Source organism: Adiantum capillus-veneris, chromosome 2 (genome assembly GCF_014529385.1).
Source record: "Adiantum capillus-veneris isolate H3 chromosome 2, ASM1452938v2, whole genome shotgun sequence".
NCBI lineage: Eukaryota > Viridiplantae > Streptophyta > Polypodiopsida > Polypodiales > Pteridaceae > Adiantum > Adiantum capillus-veneris.
Genome location: NC_140932.1, coordinates 114,083,175 through 114,105,844, shown reverse-complemented (window position 1 = coordinate 114,105,844; position 22,670 = coordinate 114,083,175). Strand labels below are relative to the sequence as shown.

Below are 22,670 nucleotides of genomic sequence, written 5' to 3'. Positions count from 1 at the left end.
TCTTTTCCATCTCTCTCCCTCTCTCTCTCTCTCTCTCTCTCTCTCTCGTTCAGCCCCATCCCCACCTTCTCTAGCTCTCATTCTCAAGCATAGATTCATTCTCTCTTTCTTTCTCTCTCCCTCTCTCCCTCTCCATCCCTATGGTGGCATGCGGGCCATCATGATAATATATATCTCTCTCTCTCTCTCTCTCTCTCTCTCTCTCTCTCTCTCTCTCTCTCTCTCTCTCTCTCTCTCTCTCTCTCTCTCTCCATACCCACACACACCCTCAACGCCATGCCCCCCCCTGGCTTGCTACACTTCTCTCTCTCCCCTACCGCCATTGACCATCTTCTCTCTCCAGCTCTCGTGTCGGTTCAGCCAGAAGGTGCAGGAAAACTACTCCCTCTCTCTCTCTCTCTCTCTCATAACCCCCACCACACACACCATACCCACACACACTCTCAGCCACTTAAACCACTTCCCCTCATCTCCTACTCATGCTTGCTCGCGCTCTCCCTGTCTCTCTCTGCCAGCTCAGGGTGCCATGCGGGCCGCAACATAATATCTCTCTCTCTCCTACACACACACACACACACACACACCCCATTAGCCCCTCTCACCCCCTCACACACTCTCGCCACCTCCCCCGCTCGCTCACGACCCTCTCTTCCCCCCGTTTCCTTTGTAGCCTGCAGATAATTAGCATATGATATATATATATATATAAAATATAAACGTATCTTAATATACTTTCATTCCCACCCACATTGGTCGACACACCCACCCATACATACACACACACACACACTCACCAGCACACTCACACACTACACACACACACGCATGCACATACGCACTTACGAGCGAACACAAATATAAACACATACACACACGAGCATGCATACGTGCACTCACACATTCAAACAAGCACACGCACGTCTTATGCACAACAGAAAAAACAAGGAAATTTGACATCGACGCCATCGATGAAGGAAGAAGAAACGAGAAAAGCACAAGGAAACACCGCCGAATCAAGAAGTGGAGTTGAAGGCACGCCCCAACCGGCACCAAACGGAAGTGACACGTAGCATCCCGGCATCACGCAACAAAATACCAATTTTGACAGCATTAAACCTCACACCGGCCACCCAAACCATCAACAAAACCCCTTGTAAATGCCTCGAACTCCACTCTTCCCTAATACCCTAGCCAGTAGCATGATAACATATCTCTCTCTCCACCACACCACACCTTGTAAATGCCTCGAACTCCACTCTTCCCTAATAACCTAGCCAGTAGCATGATAACATATCTCTCTCTCCACCACACCATGGTTGAGTTACTAGTCATGACCACCCCATGCATATAAGGAACTCACTATCACCCCCACAACGACGACATGAGCATGCTAGGATTGAATGCACCGACACCATGCTATCCCGAGCCACTCTCGATGCTAGTGATTGACGTCGTCGGTGGCTGCATCATCTTGATTTTTCCCTCAAATAACCTCCCACTAACGTACTAACCTCCCGCTAACTCCAAACTTCACCATGCACCATATGGCACTCGCACTCCATCATGCATCCCTAGTGCCAAGAGCAGGGTTGGTAACAGTCAAGGGGCAGTCAAGACACCGTTTGTAAGTATCATCATCATCAATAAAGTGTGCAATGCTATCTTGATCTTTGAGTCCATTCTCTGTTTTCCTTAGCTTTGTTTCCCCACATTCGTGGGATGTTTCAACTCTTGTATATCACTCTGCTTGTGCTTCATCACGTGCGGCCCCTCGAGTCAGTCGGTATGCTCCATTCTGACCTTGTCACTTACCTCTCTCGTACACACACTCCTGACTATTGACTAGGCATTGTTTTTACATCCGGACTTTTTTTATCACCATTTCATGTTGGTTACCTAGAGGGCACCTCACTTTTGCTACCCTACGTCATCTATGTCTGCATCCTAGCCACGCTTATGCTAGGTGGTGCCCCTCTATAGTTGTAAGCTAATTCCTACCTTCAGATGATGCTTGGGTGTGTTCATGCTATGTGTGGTGTAGAGGCCACCCCATATGGCATGTCCTTTCCAGCTATTACTGCAAGCTATTCTTCATCTCATGGCTGGTCTTTGTGTTTCTCCAAGGCTTTTAGGTATTTCAAAAAGAAAAATCATTGCTTTTAGGCACCCTCTATGCGATGTTGTCTCTTGGAGCGCTTCATTGCAAGATATGCTCTTCAACATGAAACCGAGTCAAAAGGAAAAAGTTTTTTGTTTTTGTCCAGACTAAGAGTTTGCGGTAAAAGAAAAGGATATTTGCCAAGTCAATAGAATACACAATGAGCTCCACAATAGTGGGTTACTCTAGAGATGCACATTTTTAGGAGCTACACATTAGGATTATGTGTATGCCAAATGTTGTACACTCACCCAAGATGTTCTCACTTAGAATGCGCTCATTGTAGGATATGCCCATTATTTCCCAAGCAAAAAAGCTGTGGGCTATTGTAAACAAATGCAATGGGAGGACCTCTCTCCAGATGCAATCACCTATGCTTGCACCTTGAAGGCCATTGGACTTACACAACACTTTGACATGGGAGAGAAATTTCATAATGGGGTTGCTAGTCAAGGACTGTTGGATAAATATATCATGCTTGCCAAAAATTTGTATGGAAAATGTGGTGCCGCCCGTCATGGTTGTGGTAAGGAAGCTATGTGCTATTTCAACCACATGCAAAGGGAAGGTGTTTCTTTAATAGTTCACCTATGCTTGCACCTTGAAGGCTTGTGGCCTTACGTGAAAGATGTAGTGCTTGACAGTTTGATATGAATGCCAAGTGTGCTGCCCTTATAAAAGCACGAAATTTTTTATGATGGCCCTTTTGTCCGTATTTCATGTGTTTGGATGTGATGATTACAATATATGCTCAACATGGCTGCGGCAAGGAAGCATTGCGCTATTTTCATTTCATGCACAAAAAGTCCTGATGAGCATCCTCTCTGTTGTAACCAAATGCAATGGGAAGGACATCCTCCAAATTCAATCCCCTGAGGGCTTATGTTCTTACACAAGACCATCATATGGGTGAGAGAATTCACAATCAATTAGCTAGTCATGGCTATTGCAAAAACATGTTCTATTTGTAAATGCATTGGTCCTTATGTATGCCAAATGTGGTGTCATCATGGAAGCATGAAATGTATTTATAGGCATGCTCTTCTCTTCGAATGTGTTGTCTGTAGAACACACCCAAAATGTGCATGAGGAGCTTCCTGTCAAGAATTTTCATAGATCCAAATGCCTGCAAGATGCACACGTAGGTGATAGCATATGGAGAAAAGGCCCTCACTTTGCACGTGCTAAAAATAGCATAGAGCTTCCTGGCCCGCCGGCCATTGTTGGGTATATCTTGCAATCAGTACGTTCCAGAAGACGACATCTCGCACAGGAGCACCACATCTGACATACTTATCAACCAAGGCTTGGCCAAGCATGGCAGCTGTTTGCAACAACCTCTTACTATTAATATTAAAGTTTGTCAAGCACGACAATTTTTTATACAACCCTAGCTGAAGTGTCCCACATTTGGCGTACATTCCCGCAACCAATGCACTGCAAGAGATGGAATTCGGGACATGAAGCTCCTTAAGCACGTTTTGTGCTTTCTCAAGTGCACCACACTCAACATACGTATCGACCACATCATTGCCAAGCACGACAATTTTTTGAAATTCCCTAGCAGAGAGAGGCCCTCGCTCTACATCAGTTGAAAAGAACTAAGAGATTTCCAACCCTACTTCTATTGCACATTCCCACAATCAATGCACTCCAAGAGACGACATTTGGGATAGGAAGCTCCACAGCCACGTTTTGTGCTTTCTGAAGTGCACCACATTTAGAATACGTCTTGGCCAAGGCATGGCCAAGCACGACAGTTTTTACAATAGCACTTGACTAACAATAATAGAGTAAGTTTTTAAGTCCATATCAACATCTTGCATAGAGCCACATACCTTCAAGATGCACACGTGCAGGTGATTTCATTTGGACGAAGACCCTCACTTTGCATCCGCTAAAAATAGCCTGGAGCTTTCTGTCCCTACTCCTATTGTGCATAACTTGCAATCAATTCCCACCATTTTGGCAAAAAAATCAGCCTGTTATTGTTGGTCAGAGGCTGTTGAAAAAAGATGTCGTGCTTGGCATAGTCTTGGTTGATATGTATGCTACATATGCTACGCTTCATAAAAGTGATGGTTTCTCACCAAACGAAGTCCCTTGGAGTGCTTTTATATCCAGATATACCAAGCAAGGCAAGTGAGGAAGCTCTGAAATTATGTTCTAAGATAATATACGACATGGGCACAATTCAAGAACAAGATCCTGCAGAATATTTCTTCGACAGAGTCTACCTCATTTCAATCTCCAAATGGGCAAACAGACTATGAGCAACAAGACACATCATCTTGTGTCCTCGCACTTTCAAAACATAAAAATTGACACCTTCAACATTGTGTGCCTTAGCGTTCACAACATGATAGTCACCCAGGGAAAGTAGCTCACTTAATGGCTCCTCGGAACCCTCAAACATAGCAATGTCATCATCAATCTCTGGCACAGGTGTCTCATCATTAGAATTAGGATGAAGAACCTTGTGTTTCCACTACCTTACATACGAGTTGTTACAACAAGCCTTCTCGTAGTACTGCCCTCTTTAGTTGTTTGCTCCCCACGTGAAGTTGAATATTCTTCATCCTCATCCTCTTCATCGATTTCCAGTGGTAGCTTGATGGTCATATCAAACTTCTTCTTACTTCCTTTCTTGGTATAGATAGTGATGGTTCCTTTGCCCCAATCCTAGATAGCTCCCACTGCTCTCATTCAAGGTCTCCCAATAATAAGAGGAAATTATCCAAGGCCCGCAGGCATGACATGACACTCAGCAAGTGTCTTGACATCAAATGCCTCTACTTCAAACTTTTTTATAACTCGCAAACATTTGATTTTAACATGATTGACCAATCGTATTCTAAACTTTGAGCCACCCAAAATGATAAGTCCCAACTTCTCCACACAGGATTGTGTGATTACACATATTTGAGCACGAGCATCAATATAAGCCTCTCCCAATCCTTGTCACAAATGTTTGGCAACTCACCAATACATAAGACCCTCACAGATCCATGCTTAGGCACCTTCTTAGTTGGAATTACAAGCCCCTTCCATATGGGTTTGAGTTTAGGAACCATGTTCATGAGTTGCCTAAATGTGATATTTGATTTCCTTCCAACAAGATCCTCTTAAAGGTTATAAGCATGCTCACCCTCTCCCAATGGAAGATTTGCAACTTGGAATCTTCTTCGTGACTTTCTTTTACTCTCATCTTTGACATCTTCACCTTCTTTCTCATTTCCCTTTTTCCTATTGGAACCTGCAACATTGCCTTGCCTCTCTCTTTTGACTAAGGGCATTATGTCAGCTTCTTGGTCCTCCACACGAATGAATCCCACATGGCCACCACCACCAGGAGCTTGGGCTTCTTGGTGAAGAGGGTACATTGTAGCATGTAGGAACTACCAGGACACATTAGGAAAATTTTGAACTCATTTTTGGGCCTTTTAAGAGTGCCACATCATCAAAGTTGTACAAAAGAAAGCAACCCGGTAGACCCCTGTAAATACTGCTTAGAACCCCATGATATGACCTATTATTGGAAAGTTCTTGAAAAATGGATTCTAAAGAGCCAAGGTCCGAAAAGTTTGGATGACTTCTATAAAAGTTATGCCATTTTTTTTCAATCAGCCAAGTTTTGTTACCGTTACGGTGATCTAAAATCACCTTTTCTAGATCTACATGAAGGCAATGTCCGATACATGCATGCTATATATCAATAGATAGCATTTGAAGAGTAGATTCTAAATATCCAACCTCCGACAAGTTTGGATCTTATTTGAAAAAAAATTACCGATCCCCACTTTTTGAAAGCTATGCCACATCAACAATTCTTACAAGGCCCATTTTTGAGTCCAAACTTTTCCTAATGCACACCACGTCCACGTCCAAGATTTCCAATAGGTGGTGGAGCTTCATATTGTTGAGGACCCCCTGTTCCCGCTTGTGGTGGAGCACCTCTAGCATAACCACCTCTTCCACGTCCACCTCGGGGATTTAACATTTGCGAGTTTTTCATTTCAATTTTTTTTGACAATTTTAGCAATCTTTAGAGTTTTTTTAACCAAATATGTGTCATAGCATAAAGTATGTATTTAATGTAATTTTTAATCATCATAAGACTCCATATATGTGTGGTTGACGGAGAGAGAAAGTATAAATTCTAGAGAGATAGTATTTATGCGCGTTACCATTGAAGAAGAGATCATAAATCCTTGAGAGAGAGCGCCTTCTCTTCTAGAGAGAGAAAGTAAAATCATAGAGTTGTATATCACTACGCAGAGAGAGAGAGAGAGAGAGGGCATAACGACGTGAAAATGTAAACAAATAAAATCATAATTTCACAACTCATGCCATTAGAGTAAAATATGCTCGCAGCGCATGTCATCAGAGTCAAATAATCCACAACATATATACATGCGATAAAGTAAAAAATCATGCAAAATAGAGACAACACTATTTTCACAGTTAAATAATCCACAGCATATATAAATGCGATGAAGTCAAAAAAATCATGCTAAATAGAGACAATACTATTTTTCCCAAGCTTGAGCTTTTTGAAACAACTTAAGTTTGAGGATGTAAGTACATTCGCTAAACTACCACAAGATAAGATCAAAATTAGAGTACAAAAAAGGATAGTCGCCTTAAATGTAATGGTCACTCTAAAAGGCAAGTAATTTGCTCCCAGATAGCTTGCAAGTTGCTTCATGTCTTTTGCTTGATATTTGAAATCCTGTGCTGCATTAAAAAAAAAATTTCAAGATAAATAACCACAACTGTAATAAACCAAAATAAATACAGAAAAACACTTTAATATCATAGATCAATATTCTAGTTGAGTGAAAGATGCATACTAAACCAGCTGTAATTAAATGGAGGGAGAAATCCTCCTTGGTTGTCCAAGAATAAAGGCAATGTCCATTGGTGAGAGGGTTGGATGATGAATAATCATGTGCTCCTTAGGTTCAAGTCCGAGCACTTTTGTGTACACATAGTACATATGTTTGCATGCCAAAAAGGATTTGTTGGTATTCTCTCGCTTTTGAAAATCTGGACACGTGCATGTTGGACTCTGTTTTATATGAATCTCATAACTATTTTCAGTGAGAACTTGGAAAACTACATGCTCTTGAGACCTTTTCACGTCATCCAAAAACATAATTGTCATACTATTACATGATTCCAATTTCTTCATGGCCTCTTTAGAGATTCCATGCCTCCACTTTTTCTTCCTCGAGCCGCCACCACCTTCTTTGCAGTCACCAGCAAGAGGTTGTGGATTTACCATTGAATTCTCTGTCCGAAATCCACTCTGATGCAGCGCGGCAAGTTCCTGTGTGGAGATATCTGTCCCTCTTGCTATTGGCCAAACATTTGGAGCAGGAGGTAAATCTTTAACTTGTCTTTTGATCGATTGAGTATGCAAAATATCATGATTACAAAACCATAACCATTGCTCAATTTTTTTACCCTTGAACGTTCTTTCGGACCATATACATGGAGCAACAAGACAAATTGAGCGACTATGCAAGATATTGTCACAATTTTTCCTCCCTACTATTCCAAAACATTTTCTTTGACTTTGAATGGGCATTCTCTTGAGGGCCCAATGGGTGCGTGGCATCACTCTCAAACATATTGTTTCTTTGAGATGACAAAGGTGTGTTTGTTTCTTTTTGAGATCCAAAATCATCATCACTGTCACTAATTTGCAGCGGAATGTTAGAAATACTTGGTCCTTGGGTATCAAACTTGATTTTTTTGGGTCGACCGCGATGGTTTCGTTGCTTAGATTCCATGACATATTCCGGCCGATGGGAGCTACTTGTTCCTATTCTGCCCCTCTTTTTGCGTTGTACTGTTTCTTTGTCTCCATGCAAAATTGGCTGCCCATACATGGGAGTCCCTGCAACATCCTCATGTAATAGATGGGCCACGTTGGTTGGAGTTGGAGTTTATTGAGATTCAACTCGAGAAAGCAAGGTCTCCATTGTGGGACCTGTTCCTATATAACGCCCAGTAGTATATCCCAAACACTTTGCACATTGAATATATGAGTTTATAACATCTGTTACACATGCATCATACAAGGATATTTTTCTCTTTCCACCTTCACCCGCTAACCAACTGGCATGTACACTTTTTGATAAATTAACATTGGGAATTTGTGCTCGCTCCCACGGACTTAGACCACCCTATGAAATTCAAAAAAACATGAATTAAAATTTATAAATTTCATGTATGAAAAGCTAATAAATTTTTCTAAAAATATAAATTGTCATAAAGGTACTTACATCTGTTCCAATTCCTCTCCAGTGTGAAATTCGTTGCTCCCACCATTTAAACCATCTGCTCACTCTTATGATGCTCTCTGTAGATAGATGTTGTCTCCACCATTTTTGAATTGAAAGTGCCTTTTGAGATGCAAGCACAATGGTCTTACAAGCTCTCCATTCCTCACACATATCAATGTGTTGATTTGTTAGATGCTGAGGTATCCACTTTTTAGCATATTTGTGGAGACTCTACTCCCAATGAAATAGTCATGACCGTTCACGTCCGTCCATGATATTATCTGGCCCGCCATTGAAGACTGTTCGAATAGCATTCCAATTTTCACCAGCCTCATCAGACATAAAACCTGCAAAGTCATCTGCACCATGTCCGTACTTTTTCATTGTTGAATTAAGGTTCTCCCAAAAAATAACTTGAGTCTTTGCATCCTCCTCTTTAGTTTCACATGTAGTAATTATTTGTAGTGATCGTATGCTGCAAGATATTCAACATAAACATTTTCACACATCTTCTTTTATTTAATGATAAAAAAATATGAGATATTAAATACTTAAAGATTACCTTGGATCATAAACTGAGTATGACATTGTTGCCCATCCATCTATTCTATGGGTAAAATCAAATGTACCCACACATTTCTTAAGTCACCAGTTTCAGTTCTTTTCATCCGATTTACTAGATCAATCCCAGAACCTAGTCCCTTAGTGGACATTTTAAATAGAAAGCACTTGTCATCCTCTTCACCCTGTCCAGGAAATCTACTCCCATGGAAAAAAGGAAACATGCAATTTTTTTGAAGCAATAAAATATTATCATGTCCATCCCCAATAACAACACCTTGACTCTTCCTCTCCTTTGAAACAATTGAAGAAAACCTACACGATGCATCACAAGAAAGCTAAATTTATAATAGTTAAAAAATTAACAAATTCAAGGAACAAAATTGAGTTTCTCTTACTTACCCTTTGGTTTGAACCAGTGGCATCATTTCTTCCAAAAAATCATTGAATTGTACATCGGATGTAACTTCAGCTTCCTCACCAATCAAGGAGTGAAGCACAAGTTGTTGAGCCACCAACATTTGAATTTTTCTTGGGCCACTCTTTTCTATTTTTAGTACTGCACCTACCAGTTTCTGCACTCTTGAAATAGCAGCCCTAGAGGTTCCTGCCTTAACATTATGACAATGTTTACCAACATGTATTTCCAGTCGCGACATTGTACCATCTCTAGGCAAAACATAATAGATTTTGCAGGGACAAGCAGCAACACAAGTAACAACCTTCTGACAATAATGACAAGTTATTGTTGTATTCTCTTCCATTGCAAGGTAGTCCTTTTTTACCTGTCTGTCCAAATATCCATGAAAATCTCTACTATTAAATTCTTGTTCCTTAATATAATGAGGACATGTTGAATAATTGCACTGCATGCATCCCAAACAGTGGCTTAGATGAATTGTGCATGCTATTGCCATGGTTGTCACAGATGGGCGAGTCCACAAGTGACCATCAAAGCGTTGTTCCATCCCTGTCATTCATTTTGTTTTATACTAAGTCGCACGTAACTCAAAACACAAATTTCCATCATAATGTTGTGGAAGTTCAACAACTTGCAAAGGAGCTCCACATAATGTTAACAGATCATTTAAGTTTTTTGCCACTGGATTTTGTTGAATCCAAATGACGATTGACTGAGTTTTGAGCTGTCATATATCATCACCACTACTTTCAAGATGCACAATGCTTAAAACATCTTCAGATATCTCTTTGTCATTTCCTTTCTCATTGTCAGATACCTATATAAACGTGTCTGAATGAAGTAGCTCAAACAAGCTCGAAAAAGATCCATCTATTAAGAAATGCTGATGACCTTCACTATCCCACTGTGGTTGCAGTAAGACTTTTGTTAGGCCACAATCACTTTCAATAAGAGCAGATAGTAATTGAAAATGGCAAGATGGAGGCAGCAAACTCTGCAAATAGTAAGTACTAAGCAACAATGAGTTTCCCTTCAACTGAATGTCGTGGTTGACTATCTGACCACCAACCTTCCAAGCTATTGTTACTTTCATGCTGTACATATTCTCTCGAGTAAAAGATTACAGGGTGGAGATGCGAGAAAACTGTGGTGGATTAAGTGAAGGTGGTAAAGGTTAATGAAAGTTAAAGATAAAGTGAAGGTTAATGAAACTGGAGAAGGTTAATGAAAATTGTGAAGGTTAATGAAAGTGAAAGATTGGTAGGTAGACGAAAAGACACTTGCATAAGATCTTGTGACGGCTCAAAGAATAATGAAAATCATAATTGAAGAAGTGCATTTAAATTGGCTAGTACGCCATTTAATATATGATGGTTGTGAATGTATGTGCATTCAAACTAGTAAGTTATAATTTTAACTACGTAGCAGTGGAATATGTCATCAAATTTGAGGGGCCATTTAATTTCTAAATGGTGGTTCAAGGACTGCAATTAATGCAGTCTAATAGTGTCTCCATCTTTTTTGTGTGTGTGTGTGTGTGTATGTGTGTGTGTGTGTGTGTGTGTGTATATATATATGATTGTGTGAGTGTGTGTATAAAAAACGTAGCATTCTATATGACTGACTTTGTATAAAAAATGTAGCAATTTTTTTAGTTAAGTTATATATATGCCTCCATCTTGCCATTATATATATATGTGTGTGTGAGTGTGTTTGGTAGTGTGTATATATAATTTTTTTAGTTAAGTTATATACATTAATGTGCATGTGTATAAATGATTTTGCGGGTGTGTGTAAACAACGTAGCATTTTTTTAAGTTAAGATATATATAATTATCTCTAGAGAGTGTATGTATGACTGTGTACATAGTTTTTCCATCTTGTGTGTGCGCGTGTGTGTGTATATAACTTAACTTTAAAAATGCTACATTTTTTATACACACAAACACATACAATCATTTTTTTAAATATATGGCTGTGTGTGTGTGTGTGTGTGTGTGTAAAAAACGTAGTATTTTTTTAGTAAAATTATATATATGAATCCATTTTGTGTATATCTTCGTGTGTGTATATACATATATACATATAAATGAATGTGTGTGTGTGAGTGTTTTATACCACAATATCATATTTTGTAATATATGGTGTGTGTGAAAAAAGTAGTAATTGAGATGAAAGTGGAGTGAAGTTTAAGTGCAGTTTTAATTGAAATGAAAGTGGAGTGAAGTGAAAGTGGAGTTTTTCTGTGAAGAAGGAGATGAAAGTGGAGTGAAGTGAAAGTGGAGTTTTGCTGTGAAGAAGGAGTAAAAGAAGACAAGGTACTGTGTGTGTGTGTGTGTGTGTGTGTGTGTACATTTTCTACTCACGTGTGTGTGTGTGTGTGTGTGTGTGTGTGTGTGTGTGTGTGTGTGAGTGTGAGTGAGTGTGAGTGTGTGTGTGTGTGCTTACCTGCGCAAGCTCGCCCGATCCACCACAGGAGGTCCAATAGGAGCTCCATTGGAGCTTCCCCATGCCTTGAAAGGCATTGTGAGAGGGCAGCGCGCTCCAATGGAGCTCCTATTGGACCTCCTCCGGTGGATCGGGCGAGCCTGCGCAGGTAAGCGCACGTGCACGCACACACACACACACACAGTGATACTCATGCATATACACACATCACACTTGCATACACACACACACACACATTACACTTGCATGCACACACACTCAGTAAAACAATCATACATACACATATACACACTTGCATTCACACACATCAAAACACTTGCACACATAGCACAAACACACACACAATCATGCATACGCACACACATTACACTTGCATACACTCTCATACATACACACACACACACACATAAACACTTGCATTCACACCATCAACACACTTTCATACACACACATACATACATACACATATATAAACACTTGCATTCACAACATCAACACACTTGCATACATAGCACAAACACACACATATTACACTTGCATACACACACATGCATATAAACACTTGCATTCACACACATCAACACACTTGTATACAAGACACCATGCATACACACATACACACTTACAATAACAATTACAATGATGTAAGAACAGCTCGTTGTAGAGAAGAGGTATAAAAATGTTAAAGTGGATTTTTATTTTTCCTTGCCATGAGCAAGTTGAGAATGTTTTTTTTTTTAATTTGCATTTTACGCCGTTATGCTACCGAAATTTAGAAGTTTATATTTGTATTGTCATTGCTAAGAAGATTTTTGTTGTTTATGGTTGATAGATTATGGCTCGTACACCATCTAGAGTGGCAAGACGGGTATCTCTCAAAGTAAGTTCAAATACATTAAGCTATTTGTGTTCTTTTTATTTGTCTCCACATACTCACTAAACTAGTTGTGTTCTTATTGTTTTTTGCTTGTACGAGTAGGATACACATTAAGGTCTGGTACTACAGGGCATAGGGCCAATGCACGATCTTCCATTGCTTCTTCCAATGTTCGTTGAAAGGAGGATATATATTGTGCGATGTGCATGAAGAAGAGGTGTTCATAGATATTCATGCTACACAAGGTGAATTGGTGGCCCAAAGCGTGTCTGAAGCAACGACAATTGTTGCTAAATCTGCCAATCATCCAACAGTATTTGGAAAGGATGTTCATGGTCAAATATTGGAGGATATTGTAGAGGGTTTTATTGTAAAGAGAGGTGGGGAACCTCCTCGCATTCCTCTCTACAGATTGATGAAAAATGAAGCCATTAGAGCGGTGGGTCCAAGCACTGAGGGCTTGGTTAAAAGGTTTGAGATGTCTGGATACAGTGTTCTTGGAGCTCCATTTCTTGTGTCATTTAAGAAGCCAGGCCATGATCAACATTATGTTTCCGACTTAGACAAAGATGAATGGGGGCCTATTTGGCGAGAAATAAGCGATGATTTTGATAATTCCCTTCCCCTTGAGTGGGAAGACTTAAGGGGAAAAAATTTTATCGTTTGGGATGGTAATCACCATTTGAAAACATGGATGCGCTTAATAAAAACACGTAAGTGAATTCTTTTTTGTTTAATGTAAAGTTGTCTTGTATTACTCTATGCTTTCTAATTTTCTTTTTTGTTGTTGTAGAATTTTCAATAATAAAGTGGAGACATTGTTCTGTCAAGTGTCAGTTTGTCTATGTTGATAGAAGTGAAGAGGGAGAGCTTATGCTAGCTTTGCGCTCTCAAAATGAGTAGGCACATTTGTTGTTTTGAAAGATATTGCTATTACTTTATCTATGTCATTCTCTTGCCATTTAATTTAAGATATTGTGGTTTAGGATTGGTAGAACCACTGTGAGCACAAATTTTCGGCAGGAGATCTTCTTGTTCCAAAAACTGGTTGTGGCAAGCAAAGATTCTTTAATGAAAGAATTTCCCCAAGATTGGGTTCGATGGATAGAGGTAGAGCTTGCTTGTGAGAAGAAGGCATCTAAAGAGAGTTGGTACAACGTTCCTGCTCTTTTATTAGCAATGCTCATATGGAAGGTATATTTTTTTGCCTTAAAGTACACTTTTTATGTAATTTCTAAATCTTGACATTATTTTGTAAAATCTTACTTTTTTTTCCCATTTTCTCTACAAAAGGAAGACTTTGACTTGTCTCTTATCAAAGAGATGCAAGAGATCAATGATCCCTTGATTTCACTGCCAGAAAAGGAAATGGTTGCTCGAGGAAGAGTAGAAAAAATATTCAAAGAAAGAGCTTATAAGGTAAACACTTTCTCTTTTCACCATTCATGTTTGAATTTCTACAAAATTGTAAGTTGACATGTCATTTGAATTTGATTTATTTGATTGAAAAATTGATTTTATTTGATCTCGTGCTAATGCAACATAGATGTTGGCCATTGCCAACCCCGCCAATGGCCAGGGGTTCTTCTCTTTGTTATTTAACTTCAATTGGATAAGAGAAAAAGATCAAGTGGGCCTTACAAGAGACAAGGTCCACTCTTTGGTAACTTCTAAAATATCACCAGAGAGGTAATAATTTTTGGATAAAAAATACACATGAAATCATAAAATGAATCAATGCATTTATGGTTTGCTTATTGTTTTCTCTATAGGAAAAAGTAAATATTGCACTCTTTGATGCATTGCCGTGTAGATAATGTTACTTCTGAGCGTTATATTAGTGCAATGAAATTTAGAATGTACTTGCGTAAAGAGTGGTATTGGGGAAGTATCTTGAAGCAATGCTTGAGGATCAAAGGGAAAATGATTGAAGAAATGTCAGAGGGATTTGAAGCATGGTTTCATCACCAATTGAGGGACCACATTGATAAAGCTTTTGTGGAGATTTGGAGTAAGCTCAACACAAAAGAGTCGGATGAAAAAATTCCAGAGCTTATGGAATCTTCGAGGAGAGTATTATTCAGGTAATACAATTGATATCTTTATGGTTGTTATTCTATTTTTTACTTAGAGTTTGTATAATAAATAAGTCACTTAGGAAAGGAGCTCAAATAAAGTTAACTGCATTTTATGTAGATTAAACTTTACGATCAAACTTTGTTGGAGAAGTCGCCAGTTGCTGTTGAAAGTTGGAGGGACCTCTCTTGTGAGGAGTGTATGTATCCACTATGGATGAGAGATTATGGTTTGATTTCTTGGGAAATTGAGTATTGCCCTTGGTGGCTAGATTACACTCAAGGCACCTACCCACGTGATGAAGGGAACTTATATAAAGGTTATTTTTTGGCATTTATAAAAAATACAAAATTGTTAAAGTGATCATACTATTTAGATTATGTTTGTGAGAAATATATTTTTGTTTTCTTTAGAGCACGTTCTTGAAAGAAATGAAAATGGTATTGAGGAGATTGGCTTAGCTTCCAAGAAAGCCACCTCTTCGAAAAGAGTAAATAATAGTACAATCTCCTCTATAAAGAAACATTGGATTTTGTTAGATCCAAGAAGCCCAAGAAGTCTCCCAAAAAGAACAAAAAAGGTGCTCAAGGCTCCACAGGTAAACTTGCTTGTAAAGATATCTAGCTGTCACTTTCTTTCTAAACAATTCTTGATGAAATATTTTATTTTCTGATTATGCAGCTCCTTCCATAGATTGTGATGTCACCGTTATTGGCAACATGCTAGATGTTTACAAAATTTCTTTCGATGTATGAGAAATGGTACACACACGTGAAAAGAAAGACTAACTATGTGTGGTGTGTGTTGTGAATGTTTAAAATACATATATTTGATCGTATGCAGGATCTTGGATTTTCGTCATTCAGCCCATGTTGATGGGGAAAAGAGCAATGAAGTGGACTCTCTTTTGTTTGCAAATTTTCCAGCAAATTTTAAAGTTGAAAATTTTTCGGAGAACGAGGTATGCATCCTTCAAAACCACAATGGACAGTCTATGATAGTTTTGGAACTTTAATTAAATTAACAATGCGTATTATGCAGGTCCCTCCATGGAATCAATTCTCTCAAAAATTAAGTAAGAAAGTGGCCATAATAGCTTCAAAGTATGTGACAGACAATGGGTGGTACATCACCTTAAGCTCCACTGATCACTTTGGCATTGTGTCTAGCCATGCCATCGAGATGGGATTCAAAATGATGCACACCATCCTTGTTTTGATCCCCGATGGTTATGTGCGAAAGACCATTGAGATGAGAGAGTAAGTGAATTTATTTGTTGATTGAAAAGCATGCTCGTATTTTTCTTCAATTAGATCACATTCTAATTGTAATTTGTAGGTGGAAACACTATTGCTAGGATTGTTTTATCATAAGGGTCAACGTCATATCTACGATCGACGAGATGGAGAGAGCGTGGACAACAACTCTTTCAATGCCAAGTCCAGAATACTGGTGGAGCGCGCCGACGGAGAGTACATTGGAGGACACGCTCTTAGAGGTGCCGCTGAGCGTAGCCTTGACTTCTTTCGGTAAGAATATATGCTTCCTACTATGTGTTATTGGACTATGTTACATAAAGTAAAAATGCGCATATTTTTTTCTTTTTTTAGCTGGCTTGTGCGTACATTTACTGCGGAGCACATCACATTGTTGATATGTTTTCTGGATGTGGTGGCTTGGGCAATGTTTGCGTTGAGTTGTCTAGACACTGTCTCTGCGTAGATAGTGATCCACAGGTCTTCCATCAACATCTTTCACGCTTCAAGGCTCCATGTGTACGTGCTATTTCAGCAGTTGATGCAGATAGCGATGAGGAGACTGACTGGCAACAATATGAGCCCGGATCACATTGCCCTTGATTGACATCAACATTGGTATTATCTATCGTTTTTTCTAGTTTGTGATTTTTATGGAACGACGTGTGACCATGGTGTTTGGGTGCCACTTTTTTGGTAATACTGAAGACATGTTGTTGGTGTTGATCGTCCTTATCAATTCAGCCATGATTTCATATTTATTATGCTAGATAGAAGTTAGTTGAGAGCTTTGGATTTACCGAAGTAATATACCAACACATGCTTTTTTGTGTATGTAATTTATTCTTCCCTTGAGCATTGGCTACTGCACAGAAGCAAGCATGGAATGGGGATTTTTTTTGTTTGAATTTTCATGCCGTTATGCTGCCGAAATTTTGATTGCTTGTCAATATAATCATGCTTTTTGTTCATGTTTGGAAACATAATCATGGTTTCATGTATACAGAAAAGTTAGGTAAGCTTCACAGAAGCAAGTATGGAATGGGAAATTTATTGTTTGAATTTTCGCGTCATTATGCTGCCAAAATTTTGATTGCTTATGAATATAATCATGCTTTTTGTTCATGTTTAGAAACATAATCATGGTTTCATGTATACACAAAAGTTAGGCAAGCTTCACGGAAGCAAGCATAGAATGGGAAAGCTTAACGAAAGTTAGGCAAGCTTTCATGGAATCAAGTATGGAATGGGTTTATTTTAATTTTTCCCGTTGTTATGCTGTCAAAATTTTGATTGCTTGTTAGTATTTCTTTACACTATCGGTCTAAGAATATATATATATATAATATTTATATTTTATATATATGTATATATAATATCTTTTTATTTATTTATTTATATGTGTGTGTTTATGTACGTAAGCAGTTCTTCAACTCGGTAAAGTGTTTTTAAGTACTTGTTTATACAATATATATAGTTATTTATATGTGTGTGTTTATGTACGTATGCAGTTCTTCAACTCAGTAAAGTGTTCTTAATTACTATTTTATATGCAAGAGTCTATGCGTGTATCATTACTTTGAGGTCTCTGCCCAAACAAGTACAACCATCAATATTTTTTAGATTCCTAGTTTCAAATTGGCTTATTAGGCATTCATCCTTGTTTGCAACAACACCTACATGGACAGGAAACAACATTCTACTAAAAGTAGGGTAAATACTAAAGACATGCTCATCTTTTTCTTGCATTATATAAAAAACTCAAATAGATTTTCTTTACGTTGTGGCTTTCAAACAGGTTGTAGTTACATTTGGCGGTTCAGTGTAGCTACAAGATATCAACAATACCCTAAGCTATGACAGATCTTGAAGATGCGTTAGTAGACCATGCTGATTAAAAGTACCATAGCTACTTCAATAATAATAAGTCAGACAAAGGGAGGGGACGGTCCCAAACCTTGAAATATGAATTATTCTCGCCAAGGCACTGAAGAGTGGAACACCATCATATAGTTAAAATAAGCATCATATAATTAAAATAAGTTGTTTACATGATTAGGTAGGGAATCAAACCTCCACACACACACACACACAGTACAACTTGCATCACACTAGTACAATTTATCATGTGCTAGTGCATATTTATTTAAATATATAAAGTAGTGCATATTATTTAAATCTTGCCTCAATCTTCTACCACATTAGAGCCAGAGATGTCGACCAGGTTGATTGTGCGTTTGCAGACAAGCAAATGGTCAATCTCCGCCTGTAAAGCGGCCCTCCGAGAGCTGTCTATGTACCCCCATGTCTCCCACTTGCCCGGAGCTTCTCGCATTGTCTCAAAGCCATCATTGGGTTCCTGGTCTCCGGTGTTGCGAGCGCGATTAAGGTGGTTGAACATCCGGATCGCCTTGTTTGTGTCACGCTCTCTCTGTGTAAACATCTTCTTTTCTTCAAGGGGTGCGTTGGGGGGGAGTTTGTGAAGCTCTTCATGGATTTTCCAACTACCTCATTACCGGTAGTTGCATATCCTATAGGCATTGTATAAGTACAGGGAAAATGAAAAAATCTCTCTTGATTAGCACCTCCGATTCACTTGTGCAGCATATGCTGCTTGCCTTGTAACATTTATCTAGGCTAAAGCAACATGCTCTCAAAAAGCATTGATAGTGATGGAAGAGTGGCATGTGTTAGTGACATGAGGGGTCCCACTTCTCGAATGCTAACTGCTAAATTGGAGCGTGCAATAATATATGCATGATTTGTCAATATGAATATTATAATCGTCTACTAGTCCACCACTAACTTTTAAAGTGGGGCGTGCAATAAAATATGCATGATTTGTCACTAAGATTATTATTCCCCTATAAAATTTATAAGCACCTAATAGTGAAATGAGTAGCCACCACTAACTGCCTCTCTAAGGGCTTGGGAAACACTATGATTATTATTCCCCTATGAATACTATAAGCATATAATAGTGCAATGAGTAACCACCACTAACTGCCTCTTTAAGGGCTCGAAAAACATTATTTGTGGACCCGGCTTTGGAACCTTTTCACACACATATGAACAAGCAAACTCTCTCTCTCTCTCTCTCTCTCTCTCTCTCTCTCTCTCTCTCTCTCTCTCTCTCACACACACACACACACACACACACACGTGAGTAGAAAACGTGCACACAACCTCCTTCTTCACAACAAACCTCCACTTTTACTTAACTCCACTTTCATCTCAATTAAAATGTGGGATATTTATAAAATATATACATTAAACCAACACATAAACAATTCTATACCAAGTTACTAAATGAAATAATTTGGACCGGCTTGAGAACCTTCTTGCCCAAACTTGAGCCGGACTTTTTTCATTTTGAACCTATCTTTTCTCTAGCACCCTCTCTCAGAATCTCTCTCTCTCTCTCTCTCTCTCTCTCTCTCTCTCTCTCTCTCTCTCTCTCTCTCTCTCTCTCTCTCTCTCTCTCGTTGTCGGTACTCTCACACCCCGATTCTATCTCTATTTCACAATTGTGTTTTTCTCTCTCCGTCTAATCCTTCTTCTCTCTCCTTCCCTCGGTACTTATTTGACATACCACAACGCCACCTTAGAGAGCATACATATGAGTGAAATCCATGCTTCTATAAACTCGAACGAGCATCACCTTCAGCAAAAAAACACGAATTGATTAACTCACAAATAAAATTAACCCGTCCACCTCCAATGACATTTAGGTGCAATTCTTGCATCAAAGTCATTATGTTTTTTGTATTGCGTTGCATTTGTTCCGTTTCCATTTGCCTATGGGCTCCTTGTTCACCGTGGCCTCCATTCACTTGAACTTCTCTCTCATCTCCCCTTCTTTCCACTTCATGATCCGCAATTATTCCGTATTCACTTAATCAATGTGTCTTCCACTTCTTTTGTCTGGCTATGGTTACCGCTTCTTAAAAAATGGCTGGTCTCCTTAACTCCACTTTGAGATTTTAAGTCCCCTTGAGGTTGGCAATAAAATGGTTCTTATTTAACATGGTTGGTGAAGTCTTATCTCCAAGAGATACACATCAAAGATCCCAAACACATGTAAACTGCTTCAGGTAATCATCAACACTTTGATTCTCCTTTTGCACATGATCTAGAATCTCATGCCAAATAGTATTTGTCTCATCTCCTTCTTTGAAGCGATTCAAAAAAGCATGCTTGGCTAGGTTGTAATCAAGCACAACTAGTGGATTTTGTGCCAATCAAGCCGATGTAAAGGTCCTCCAAAGACGATCAAAATTTCAGCCAATAAACGCACATACTCATATCCCCTCACACGCAACTCAATTCCCAAATCTCTCTCACACTTACTTACACACAGCCCCAATGGCACACACACACCCAAAGACTGTAGAAAATGCCTCTATCTTCTTCACCAAAACACCATGAACATGGAAAAAAGCTTAATCATAGAGCACTCAAGATGATCCATAAACATCAAATTGACAAGAGAAATGTGTAATTCACTCTTCAAAGGTGGAGAAGAAGAGAAATAGCGTGACAAACGGGGTGCGGGACTGCAAACACTCACCACCATGAATCCTCTTGGTTCCCTCTCTTAGAGTAATTAATTCTCTATTTTTTCACTTCAAAAAGAAGTCCCCCCCCTTTTTTTATCCACGGCATGTGAGATGATGTGTCAGAAATCAGTCAATTTGGACAAAAATTGACCATTTTTTAGTCATTTTTGCCTACAAGAAGCGAGTTTTGATGGAAATTAGGGCAAACATTTACCAAAAATCAACAAATTGGTCATGATGATTCCTCAAGGTATTTCAAAACACTCCATTACTTTCTATACACGATGCACGTGATCTAGATAAAATCTGCAAGGCTATAGCCGAGGTGCACGGGCAACTACATAGATCACGTTTTTGCGCATGAGAGAGAATTCTCCACACTTCCACTTGTTTTATTGAGACTCAAAAGAGTAGTTACATCATGTACGAGTGACCATAATGTCACAAACAAGCGTCCAATCCCTCCAAGGGATATTTACATAATGGTGACTTTGATTGAGCACGTTTGAGTATGTACATGGCATATACATATGCGACTTCTTTGAACAAGTTGGCAAGCATCCATAAAATCATTAGGTGTTTTCTTAGTCGCATAAAAACACTTGTCAACATTCATCCAGGTTTTGTGCTAAAAAGGGAGACGGTAGAGCTGCTCTTCCAAAAAAGTGAAGGCTCACTAATTATTTTGTGGGTCCAAAGAAGTTCAATTTCCTTTTGTGCCCATGGACAACCTTTGTGATGGAGACATGCTCCTTTTTTAATGTCTTTTATTGGCTCTTATGAACCTAACCATATTCAGGAATGTTTTATATATTAGAGAAGGCTCCACTTGAATAATAAGTTGAAAGGTACATATTACACATTATCATTTAAAAACAAAATAAAATGAACAAGAAATAAAGTAAAAGCAATAAAATAAAAAGACACATTAAAAAACTAAAATAAAAGAATATATCAATGTTTTCATTAAAAAACATAAATTTAATAAGCCTACAGAATAGTTAACAATTTAATGAAATGAATATCTGTGAAGTCCTTGAATAAAAAGACTTTTTACAGGTGAGAATATAAAACCATTATTGAATCAATACTTTACACCATGGATCAAACTCCTATGAACACGCTTGAAGTTTTTTTCAGCATGCCAAAAAAAAATGAATGCAGTTTTGGGAAATAGCATTTGTGGAGGAAAGGGAAACAACATTAATATGTTTTTGCTATGATGGAGCAAGTGGCTACAAAAGGTGATATTAAAGGACTTGAAACCCAAAATGGCATACAATTTCTTATCAAGATGTTTGTAGATGATTCGCTTCTCTTCCTCCAAGCGGAGGAGAACAATGTTAGACAATCCCTGGAGATTGTCTAGTTGTTTGCCACAACGTCAAGATCACAAGGCAACATAGAAAAATCAAGGCTTATTCCACCGACGGAGGAAGATAATTTCGATTCTACAGGGTGGATTGGAGAGGTTGTGAAGAGAGGTAATATCTTTCGTCACTTGGGTATGCCTATTGGGAAAGGGATTACTCAAAAAACTGCCTTTGAATGAGTTCAAGAAAAAATAAAAAAGAAAACTAAAACATTGGCAGTTCATCTTGATTCCCTTTCACTATAGAGACATGATAATTAACACCTTCTTCCACCCGTATATAACCTGCACGTCAACATTCCTACACTTATTCCAAAAAAAAAATGGAACTCCTTGTCACCAATCAAAGAGTTTCTGTGGAGAAATAAGCTTTCTACTAGAAAACCTTGGAAGTGGGATAATGGGTGGCAATCACAAAACCAAAAGTTGAGGGAGGACTTGGCATCCATGACCCTATCACTCATGATATAGCATTATGTGCCAAATTTGTTTATGCCCTTGCCAATTCCTAGAAGATCTGGGCAGTGATTGCAAAAAAAGGGTAATGTTAGCCCCTATGAGGTCTAAAGGAGGCTCATGGTCCAACCTCAACATACAAAACATGATTTTCCCCCCTTTCGGAGTTAGGGCTCAAGTAGGAGGTTTTATT

At 38.8% G+C, this 22,670-nt stretch overlaps 1 pseudogene; it reads left to right on the top strand.

The window, feature by feature from the left end:
* The first annotated feature begins 13,452 nt into the window (after positions 1–13,452).
* Positions 13,453–17,895, top strand: LOC147463415 (uncharacterized; annotated as a pseudogene).
* Positions 17,896–22,670: the final 4,775 nt, after the last annotated feature.